Here is a 10,446-nt window from a genome sequence, read left to right on the forward strand (position 1 = left end):
ATTTATGACAATTCAACTCCTCTTTTTATTTCAAGATATAATTTTTTTCATATAGTAGACAGTCAATCCAATGTATTTAGAGGATCCACTCTTATTTCCTTTACTTTGCTTTGCTTTTCTTTTTTCTTGTTGTATTCCTTTTTCTCCTTTTTTTTTCTTTAAAACTGAAGAGGTAAACTATGAAAATGACATACACCCCCACACTTATTCAAAAACCTATTCCCAAATAATTTCAAAGCTCCTTTATCTTCTAAGGTAGGGACAAACATGGTTTTTCTGTTTTGAGGCTTGTAATGGTTAAAAATAAGAAAAAGGCCATAGGCTCAAGGGGCTAACAAATGGATTATCATAAAGGTAGGCTAATATGGCTAGTGGGTTAATTTAAACAAAGAATGCCTCAATCATATCAATTCATGCATGTAAATCACAGTTGTAAAACAAATAATCAAGCTAAGTTCTAGAGTATAAGCAAACATGAGTGAAAACACACTAAAAAAGTATTAAATGATATATCAATTAAGGCTCAAAACTCACTAGGGACATTCTATCAAAAGATTCAACCCAAAATTTCTCATAACCAACTTATTTATCAATTTTCTTATGTGGGAAAATAATTTTCTTAAGCAAAACAGCCAGCACAGAGTTATGCAAAATAGGGGATTCTGTAAATCTGGAAAAAACAGCAAGATATACCAAAAGAAAAACACAATGGAATTGGTGAAATGGAATTTGTGTAGATCTAAACACAAATATGAACTCAAGATAAAAATAAAAAGCACCAAAGGATAAAAAAAATAGCAGATTCAGATCAAGCATTTATACCAAAAACAAGAAATAAATAAGCCAAACAAAGTACTACTATGATTTGATGACATTTTTGGAAGAAACATGACTAGACAAAACACATATAGATTCAGAAATTAAAAGACTCAAATTAACACAATATGAACCAATTAAAATTGCAATAAGGACTCAAATACCTAAAATAAAAACAGCAACACAAAGTATATGGAATCCTACCAAAAATTGCACAAAGATTGCTCAAGAACAATTGAACAAGATGCACCAATTGAAATTTCCAAACAGCACACCAATTCAAAGCAAAAATTAAAAAACAGCAAGACAGTATGGAATATGAAGAACAACATAGATTAAAGAAGAACTCAAAAAGAAAATGACCAAGAGATACTCATCTTTGAAGAACCTTTGCTCATGATACCAAATGATGGATTTCCCTATGAGCTCTTCTTAAATGTTTGTAGAAGATGGTGCGGAAGCTTATGGATGAGAGTGGGCAAGGTCCTCCTAAGAGGTGTGGTGACCTTGAAGGTGCATGAAAGGTAGGGAAGATTGAAGTGGTTCGGCCAACTCCATTTGGGGTGAGGGTTTGAAGATTAAAAGCCTATTCCTAAGAGAGTTTAGGCAAGGAGTGAGAATGGCACAATTTTGGCAGCATTTCACTATTCAATTAATCTTGCAAATACATGAGCCAAACACCTCAATTTATAGTGTTTAGAGGGCTGGAAATTCAAAAGAAAGTGGAGGGAAATTCAAATGAGAAGCATTTGAATTTGGAGCCAATTCCTAGTCACAAGGAAAGTGTGACTTGGTTTCTTTTTTTTGCACCTCCTAAATCTACACCTACACCTTTTTTTTATGTCACATGGAAGGTGTGACTTAGCTTTTTACATTTGCACCTCTTATATTTATATCTACACCTCCCTTTATGTTCTACTAAAAGTACTCAAAAGTAATTACAAAAGAAAGACATCCAATGATGCTTAGTTGGCCCATATCTTCTATTTGTTGGGTTTGAACTGAAGCTTGAACTTGTATTTGGGCTTGGGCTTTTTCTATCATGGGCTTGAGCCTCTTCCATCATATATAGTATTTTATTTTGTAAAGATTTCAACTTTAATATTATAAAAATATTTTGACTATGCACTGTTATAAGATAATATGGTGTTAAATAATAGTATAAAAATATCACATCTTTTCACTTAATAATTTGTTTTTGAATAAAAAATTTAAATGTTCCAGTATTTTTAAATAAAGTAGTTATTTAACTTTTAGAAAATATATAATTTTTAAAATTTTGACTAATTTATATTGGATAAATAGTCAATTCAATACAAAAAAAATTTAACATATTTATAATTTTAAAGTAGTGTAAGAAAAAAATTAAACTCTTAATACAACCATGGTAATTTGTTTAAATTTTATTAATAATTAATACAATTGAGTATGTGTTTAACGATTACGTGTGTCTATTAAAGGAAAAAATAAAATATTGAAAATGAAATTTGTCAATAGATATTCTACTAAACCCCGACTACTTACCTATATATATTTGAACCCTGACTCTTTACATATTTGTATTTATATTTAATCTAAACGCATTAATAGTTATGTACATAATTTTTCCATCACATAGTGATTGAAGTTAAAAGTTATATATATATATATATATATATATATATATATATATTATTTTATTTTTATAAAAACTTTTTCATGTTAGAAAACCAGATCCCTACAAAATTGTGTTACGACCTGTACGGGCGAGATCAACACTTGGTCACCCTGACCGATACCCACTTGACTGCCCGAGACTTGGTCTACCTGATCGAGACTAGGGGGAACCTGACCGAGACTTGGTAGATTCGGCCGAGGCGACCGAAACCTAAGAGGCTTGGCTGAGACAAGTGGAATCATCACGGCCAGCTCGACCGGTCGACCTATATTACTGTTAATGCTCAAACCAAGGTCAGTGGAACTAATCCGTCGTTAAGGATTAGGTAATACAACCCTAAGCGAGATCCATCCGCTAATCAGGCCCAATAAGGTAAGCCCATTAAAATAGTATAAATAGCACACATCCCAAGGAGAAAGGTACGCCATTTATTAATGTTCACCTACCAGAGTACTGATCACCAGTTTTACTGACTTGAGCGTCGGAGTGACTTCGCAGGTACCCCACCATCCGGTGTTCACCCGAGACCGAGTGCCGAAGGAGAAGCAGGAGGACGAGAAGAACACAGTTCATCACCCAACATCCTGACCGACCGAAGGAAGGAGAAGAAGACTCCAATAGTTTTCTAGGTCTCATCTTCCTAGCAGAAACATGACCAATTTTAAATTTTGATACAGAAAATATAGAACTTGAAGTGACTGAGATTAGGAATAACATATGGGTTTTGGTCTAGTCCTCCCATATATTTTTTTTGTGTATTTTCTTTTTTCTTTTTTTTTTAATAATACTTTTTTCATGTGATGGTAAATGATTTTTGTTACTTGAGGTGTCAGTCCAACTGAGATGTCAAGTTGCATAATAATACCTAACATAAAACTTTTATAAAAAAGAAATAAGTCGAACAACAATTAAAAGAGAATAAAAAATTATATGAAAAAAAGAGATTTCATCAAATAAAATAAAACTAAAGACGAGAGAAAAGTTTTTAGGTTATTTACTAAAATAAAAAAATATTTTAATAATTTATAATGGAACAAACATTACAAAAATTAGTAATTCTAGTAGGGATTTGTTAGGAGAGATTATCCTAACCTCTGATAAAATCACAAGTAATGAGGGTTTTCCTTTATAAGTGTCAATGAGTGAACCGTAGTAAAGTTTCTTACCAATTTTTTTTCACACTGATTGTCCCTAAAAATTCTAGCGGGATTAAAAATGTGCGGATCCAATTTTTTAATATTCCCATTTCTTCACAGCATGGGACCCTAAAAACTCCCGCGGAATTGAAGAGTGAGTTCAAGAGGAAAATTCATATTATTGATGGCATAATTAACTGAAAATTACTAGCTTCAGGTTTAATTACTAGTTTTAAATTTGAGTAACGCGTCAAATATACTCCTCAATTCTTCGGACAAGAAATTAACGTCTTAGTTCTTCTCTCATTGTTCTTTTTTTTTTCTTCAAAACTCCAGTTCGAGGATTACAAATCGTTTTAAAGGTAAATCATTTCCAACTTCTTTGATTTTCATCTTTCATTTGGTATTATCTCTACTTGTGTTTTATTTAGTATTCGTTTTCCTTATGTACTAGTTGTTTTTCTAATATTGATTTTCACTTTTTCCAATTTTTGAACCCTAAATCACTTTTGTAACTAATTCTTGTTGAACATGAGAGTTTTGATGTTTTAAATCCACATGAAACTTGAATCTACGCTGCTTTTTAGTTTGTTTAAATTTTTTGTTAAGATCAGTACTCAATCCTACACAAAACTTGATCAATCAGTTTTAAAGGAACTAAGTGTTTTTTCAAGCAAAGGAAAAACAACCAGTTGATTTATCGAAATAATCGGCTGTTTGTCACTTAACTGGTTTAAGGTTTTGAAACTGTTTTTTGAATAGTTTTGCAACTGCCTGACCCATTCAACCGGTTAAATCGTGGTTTCAACTGCTTAAATGAATGTTTTCACAATATTTTTTCGAAAACTTGTTTTAACTGATTCAGTGGATTAAAACTGCCTTAAACGACTACATTTCAAGTGCTATAAATATAACCCTTCTTTCAAAGAAAAATAGATAACAAATACAACAAGTATTAATACAGATTTGAGATCAAAGAAAGAGATTTGTTTTTTAAAGGAGTTTTTCAAAGTGCAAGATTGTTGTTCAAACTTTTTTGTGGTAACAAGACTGTGTGTTTGAAATCCTGTAAAGATAGAGTCTGTTATGTCTTGAGGTGTTTAGTGTTGCAAAGAGGGTGAGTGGATCTTGTGGGTTTCAAGGTCACCTCTTTGTGGTGTGTTTGTATAATCTGGTTTTAATTACTAGTGAAACTCAAAGGTTGTTCTAAGAACTGAATGTAGCTCAAGAGTGAGTGAACCAGTATAACTCATGCTGTGTGAATCTCTCTAACTCTTTCTCTTTATAACTATTTGATAATTCTGTTTTTGTTGTTGGTATATAAACAACCGATTAAAACGCAATTTCAATCGGTTAAAATTCTGACAACAGTTTATGTATCATTGTTTGATTGCTTTCCTTAATTGTTTATCTGGATTGTTTGATAAAGATTAATTCTAAATCAAGTCTTTGCGAAAATCTTTCATCAAACAATTCACTCCCTCTTGTTTAAGCCATCAATTCTTACAATTCTTAGTGAGTTTTAATTCTTGTGAACAAGTTGTTCTCACGTGGTGCATTTTTTTTTCCAGAACTACGATACTTTTTCGTTCTGGGACATTTTGTGGATTCGATGGCTTGAGTAGTTTCTTTGTATTTTCTCTTTACAAAAGATTATTGGCCTAGTCTTTTTAGTTCAATTTGAATTGTATTTGATCATTCCAAATGGATAGGTGGAGCTCTACAATGTCATAATTGTTAGATCCTTCAAAGTTGTTTTTTGTGTGTGTATATTTTCCTAGTATAGAAAAACAGTTTAATGTACTAGAAGTAAATATTGGTACCTACAGAACTACAACCTTCTATATTGATGAAGTTTTAAAACTAAGGTTTTTAACGAATGAAAAAAAAAACTCAACAACTTTGAGATAACAATACTGGTAGTATTTTTTTTTTCTTGTTTTATTAAACTTTATACTGACGTCTTTAAAGTTGGAATTCGCACCTCAATTTTTGTTTGCTATCCATTAGTGAAATTGAGCAAAAATGTTGCTTACCATTATGAAATTTTTATGCAGATTATATTATTGGTGGACTTGGAGTTCACTATCCTATCTTTCCCTTTCCTATATTGCACTGTGAGATTGTAAGTTTTTCTTTTTCTTTCTTTCTCAATAAGTTTTGCTTTACTAATTTTGTCTTGTAGTTCCCAAACTTCTCAATGTGCCTTTAATTCTCAAAAAGAGAATATCATAATTTATCCCTAATATTATACATTATTAGCCCAACCCATAAGAAATATTAAAATCATAACTATTTTTGAAATTTTAAAGAAAATATCTAAGCTTTCTTATTGGTGATCTAAGACAACAATAGTTTAGATATTAATTTGTTCCAAATTGAAGTAGGTAGAACAGTGTTTTAGATATAACATTAATCTCAAACAACTTGTAACTTAAGTGGTTACAACTTATAGAGAAGGGGTTTAATTTCAGCATGAGAGTTTTAACTTCAGAAGAAAGGATAAGAAAAAAGCATGTGGCCTAACAACAGTGATTATATCATCACATCACCTGAAGTTGTCTTTATCTTATTATTACTTGTTATATAATTTCTCGTCACTAGTAAACTAGCAAATTTTAACTACTCTAATTGATGAGTGGATCAAATTTTGTGTGAAAATTTGGCTAATAAAAAAACATAGCTTATTACTAGCATACACTGTTTATTCGGTGTACACATTTATAACTTAAATAGGGTAATTGGGACTGTTGAATATAAAACAGAAGAGAGAAGAAAAAGAGGGGAAGACATGCTTCGTGTTTGTGAATTTGTGTCTGTTATAGAATGATGAGTGGCATTTAGTTGCTGCAGATGGATAAGGCTTTGATTACTAAGGATGCTATTGAATACATCCAGCTTTTGCACGAGCAAGAGAAGATAATCCAAGCTGATAATGGATCTTGAATCTAGGATGCCAAAAAACAGTAGTTCAAGCTATGACTTAGAGAAGGAACAACTTCCTATGGTGATGAGGTCCAAGAAGAAGAGTGTTGAGCTTTTAAAATTTTTTGCAAACATCTGAGAAAAAGAAAAAATTGATTTTAAAAATAACATATTTATTTTTTATTAATTTTTCAAATGCAGAACCTTAATCAGATTAGTTTGAGATTAGAAGATAGTCTTTTTTAAAACAGTGTAGGCTCTTTTACTGCAACAAGATTTACACCAATAAATTAAACTTTGAATCTTTAACGAACAATCTTGAAAAGAATATAAATCTATAACAGAGTTAGTTTAAAGTTTTATTACTCTTTTTAAACAACCAACACACAAATTCAAATATTCACAAACAATAGAACTTATTCAAATCTTTGAAGAATAGTATGAAAAGCCTAGAAAGAACATATTCAATTTTGATTCAACAAATTTATTTTTTGGCAGATTATCAAATTATGCAGAAAACGAGTGTAGGGATTGAGAAGAAAGATGGACACACAGTTTATACTGGTTCACTCATCAAGAGTTACATCCATTTTCACTTCACACCAAGGTGAAATACACTAAACAGTTCAAAACAAATTACAAAAACCTCGTGGTTCTTGAACCCTTCAAGAGCAAGGCACACAGAATGCTGAAAAACTCTATTTCAACATCAAAAACACTCCAAGAAACCCTATCAAGAAGTGTTTATACAACCACCTTTACACAAGAATAAATGAGAAAATAAAACACCTGAAAAATGTGTACAAGAACCCGAAAACATCAACCACTCTTCTGCAGCAGAGCAGTGACAACACCTCAACCTTGACCAAGGTACACAATGAACAAGCATACTTGAATTCCTTTAAGAGAACCTTTTAAGAAAACATTCAAAGTTTCTATCTCTTAATGGAAACTCTTTGATCTATGTTCAATAACGTGATCACTCATTCATTTTTCATGTGAGATGTGCCTCTCTTTATATAGAAAACAATTTATAACAGTTTTTCACAAAATAGTTGAAAGTTGTTATAAAAAGAACAGGTTGAAGTTAAAATAAATAGATTGTTTTTGTGAAAAGCAAAGATGACTTTCAAACCACTTTCAGCTCCTTTTAACTGTAATAAAGGGTTGAAGCAAACTGTTTGGTGCCCTAATAGAATTTAGAAAAACTTTAACAAAAGAGCACCGAACTTTAACAAAAGAGCACTAGTTTAGAAATAAATCTATTGTTTTACAAAACACCAGATTTATTATTGTGCAGTAACCTGATTTTTGAAAGAACATAAGGTAGTTGATAGAAGAACTTTGAAAAAACTTTTGTGCTTGATCTTACCACCTAGGTTAGGGACATGAAGTAGGTCACGAAGCAAAAGGTCACCATAACGAACTCTAACCTACTATGATCACTAATGACATCATCACTAATCTTCAAAGCAAACAATACAATTTTCTACATCAAAAACACACACACTAAGACTTGCTAAGAAGAGGCTTCATCCATCTTCAACAAAGAGAACCGAGCATATATACGATTTAGTCAGTTAAAGAAACTTCCTAATTTAAGTCCTTGATGTGAACCCTTCTCTCTCATGTATTATTGAAACTATGAAAACGATGTGGGCTAATTTGTTATATGAAGATGATGTGGGTATTGTGCATTTTTTGTTCTTATTCATTTTGAATTTTGAATTGATTTTGATGTGGTGGATGCAGCTAAGCATTACCTACATGGGGGAGAAAATTGTTGTGGTGTGTTTGACATATCGCAAAAGAATAGACACAATGATGAAACTGTGCGAGGTGCTCGAATTTTGAAGCTGAAGATCATCACTGCTAACATCATCACTTTGTTTTCAGGGAAGATTCAGAAGAAAGTCTTCATCGAGGTGAGTCTTCTTAACTCCTTTCCTATGAATTATGATGTTCCAATGTATTTACTAAGCTCAATTGGATGCTTCAAACACTTAGCAGTATAAATTTGGAAAAGATAGGTGGGATTATAACAGAGTTAGATGTGGAGAATTTAATTGAAAATTTGATGAGAACATTGAATGCATTGGATGATGAAATTTATAAAACTACCACAAGTGTTATTTCTACCATTTTTTATAGTATTAATTAACTTATTTCTAAAACTTCTTTCATTTTCTTTTGTTATTTCTCTATCTTTATTTTAGAAAGAAATTGTATTATATATGAATACAATTTTTTATTTGTTTTTCATACTTGCAATGTGAAGCATTAGATGGTATTTTACTCTTACAATAATTTTTTTCTTTTGCATTAATTCGTGATTCTGCTAGATCCAGATGATTTGTTAATTTAGGTCACATATTTACAGAGGAAATACTTCAAGATAAAAGCACTAACTCGTATAAGGATAAGGGAAAAACTATATTAAAGTCTGCACATGAGAAGTCAAGAGGACCTCAAACCAGGAACACTACTTGCAGAAGAGCGGTTCTTGATAAATATGTTGAAGCAAAACTTGTAAATGGTGACTCTAATTATACGGATGGAAACTGCTTTAGAAATCAGTTCTGCATTGTATTGGAAACTTGTTTCTGGGTGAAGACAATTTGCCTTTGGTCTTATATCATTTCTTCCATTTCAAATTTAATTATATGTATTTTGTTTGTGTTTAATTCCTTAAAGCACACCATATCATTTAGGTAGACTTGAAGTAAAAGTCAATCATAAAGAACAACATAGGATTATAAAAAAAGTTTGTGAATATCAATAATATTTTAATCTCACTTAATACAAATTTATAAAATATAAAAGTAAGATAAATTTGAGTTTTAACCTCATTTAGGTTGAGGTTGGGTTGCAAGTTGTTACTATTTTGTGCATTTTTTTTAAATCTTGTAAATTATGTTCCGTTGCAGTGCAACACCATATTGCACTTCCTCTTAATGCTATGGGAAAGATTACCTAAATTGCACCACCTGGCCAATATTATATAATGGTCAGTTTTTCTTAACTCCTCTCCATTTATGTATTGTGCTTTTTTTTTTTTCTGTGAGATGATAATTCTTTTATTATTTTGAGGATATTGTATTGGAACTTGAGTTTTAAGGTGTCAAAAAGAAATTCACCATGCTTCAATTGTTAAGTTCTTGTTCTTTTCATTAGATGTTATTTTAATTGAGGGACAAGTGATTTGTTGCAAATTAATATAAAAAAATATTCAATAATAATTAGAAATATAACTTATGATATTTTTCGGTGGATTGTCAATAAACGACGTGCCAATTAGTTTAATGAAAATAAGACTTAATAATGTTTTTATTTCTATTTTTATTTAAATATCTTATACATTTTCCTCATTATCAATCCATATAATCAATGTCATGACACGCATTTGATAGTTTACTATGAAAGATTTAGTTTTAACGGTTAAAAGTGTTGTCAAAGTTAAATATGAATAATTATACAATTCAAATAAGTTGATTAATCTGAAGACTCAATATGATTTAAATAAATTGATTCGGGTGGTTGTTGTTTCTTTTTACAATTGTATAAAACTCAAACCATTAAATGTAACTTTTTTTTTTCTGGACTAGGTGATAGGTTTTTTTTGGTGAATCTCAAATTCATCCTAACTAAAATTATTAATTAACATTAATAATATATTAATAATATATTAATAATATTATTGAATATATTTCATTATTCTATAAAAACAAAAGATCCACGTTGGAGCCAATTAAGTTTTAAAAACTTTAAAATATTTTATTTTATTTTCAATATTTTAGAGTTTATGTACATTAAAAACACAATTTATTAAAAAAACATAACTATTTTAAAAATCACAGAAAATAAAGTAACGGCAAAATCCCTAGAAATAATGGAGATTTTGAAAACCTATGA

Source organism: Phaseolus vulgaris, chromosome 4 (genome assembly GCF_000499845.2).
Source record: "Phaseolus vulgaris cultivar G19833 chromosome 4, P. vulgaris v2.0, whole genome shotgun sequence".
Classification (NCBI taxonomy): Eukaryota; Viridiplantae; Streptophyta; class Magnoliopsida; order Fabales; family Fabaceae; genus Phaseolus; species Phaseolus vulgaris.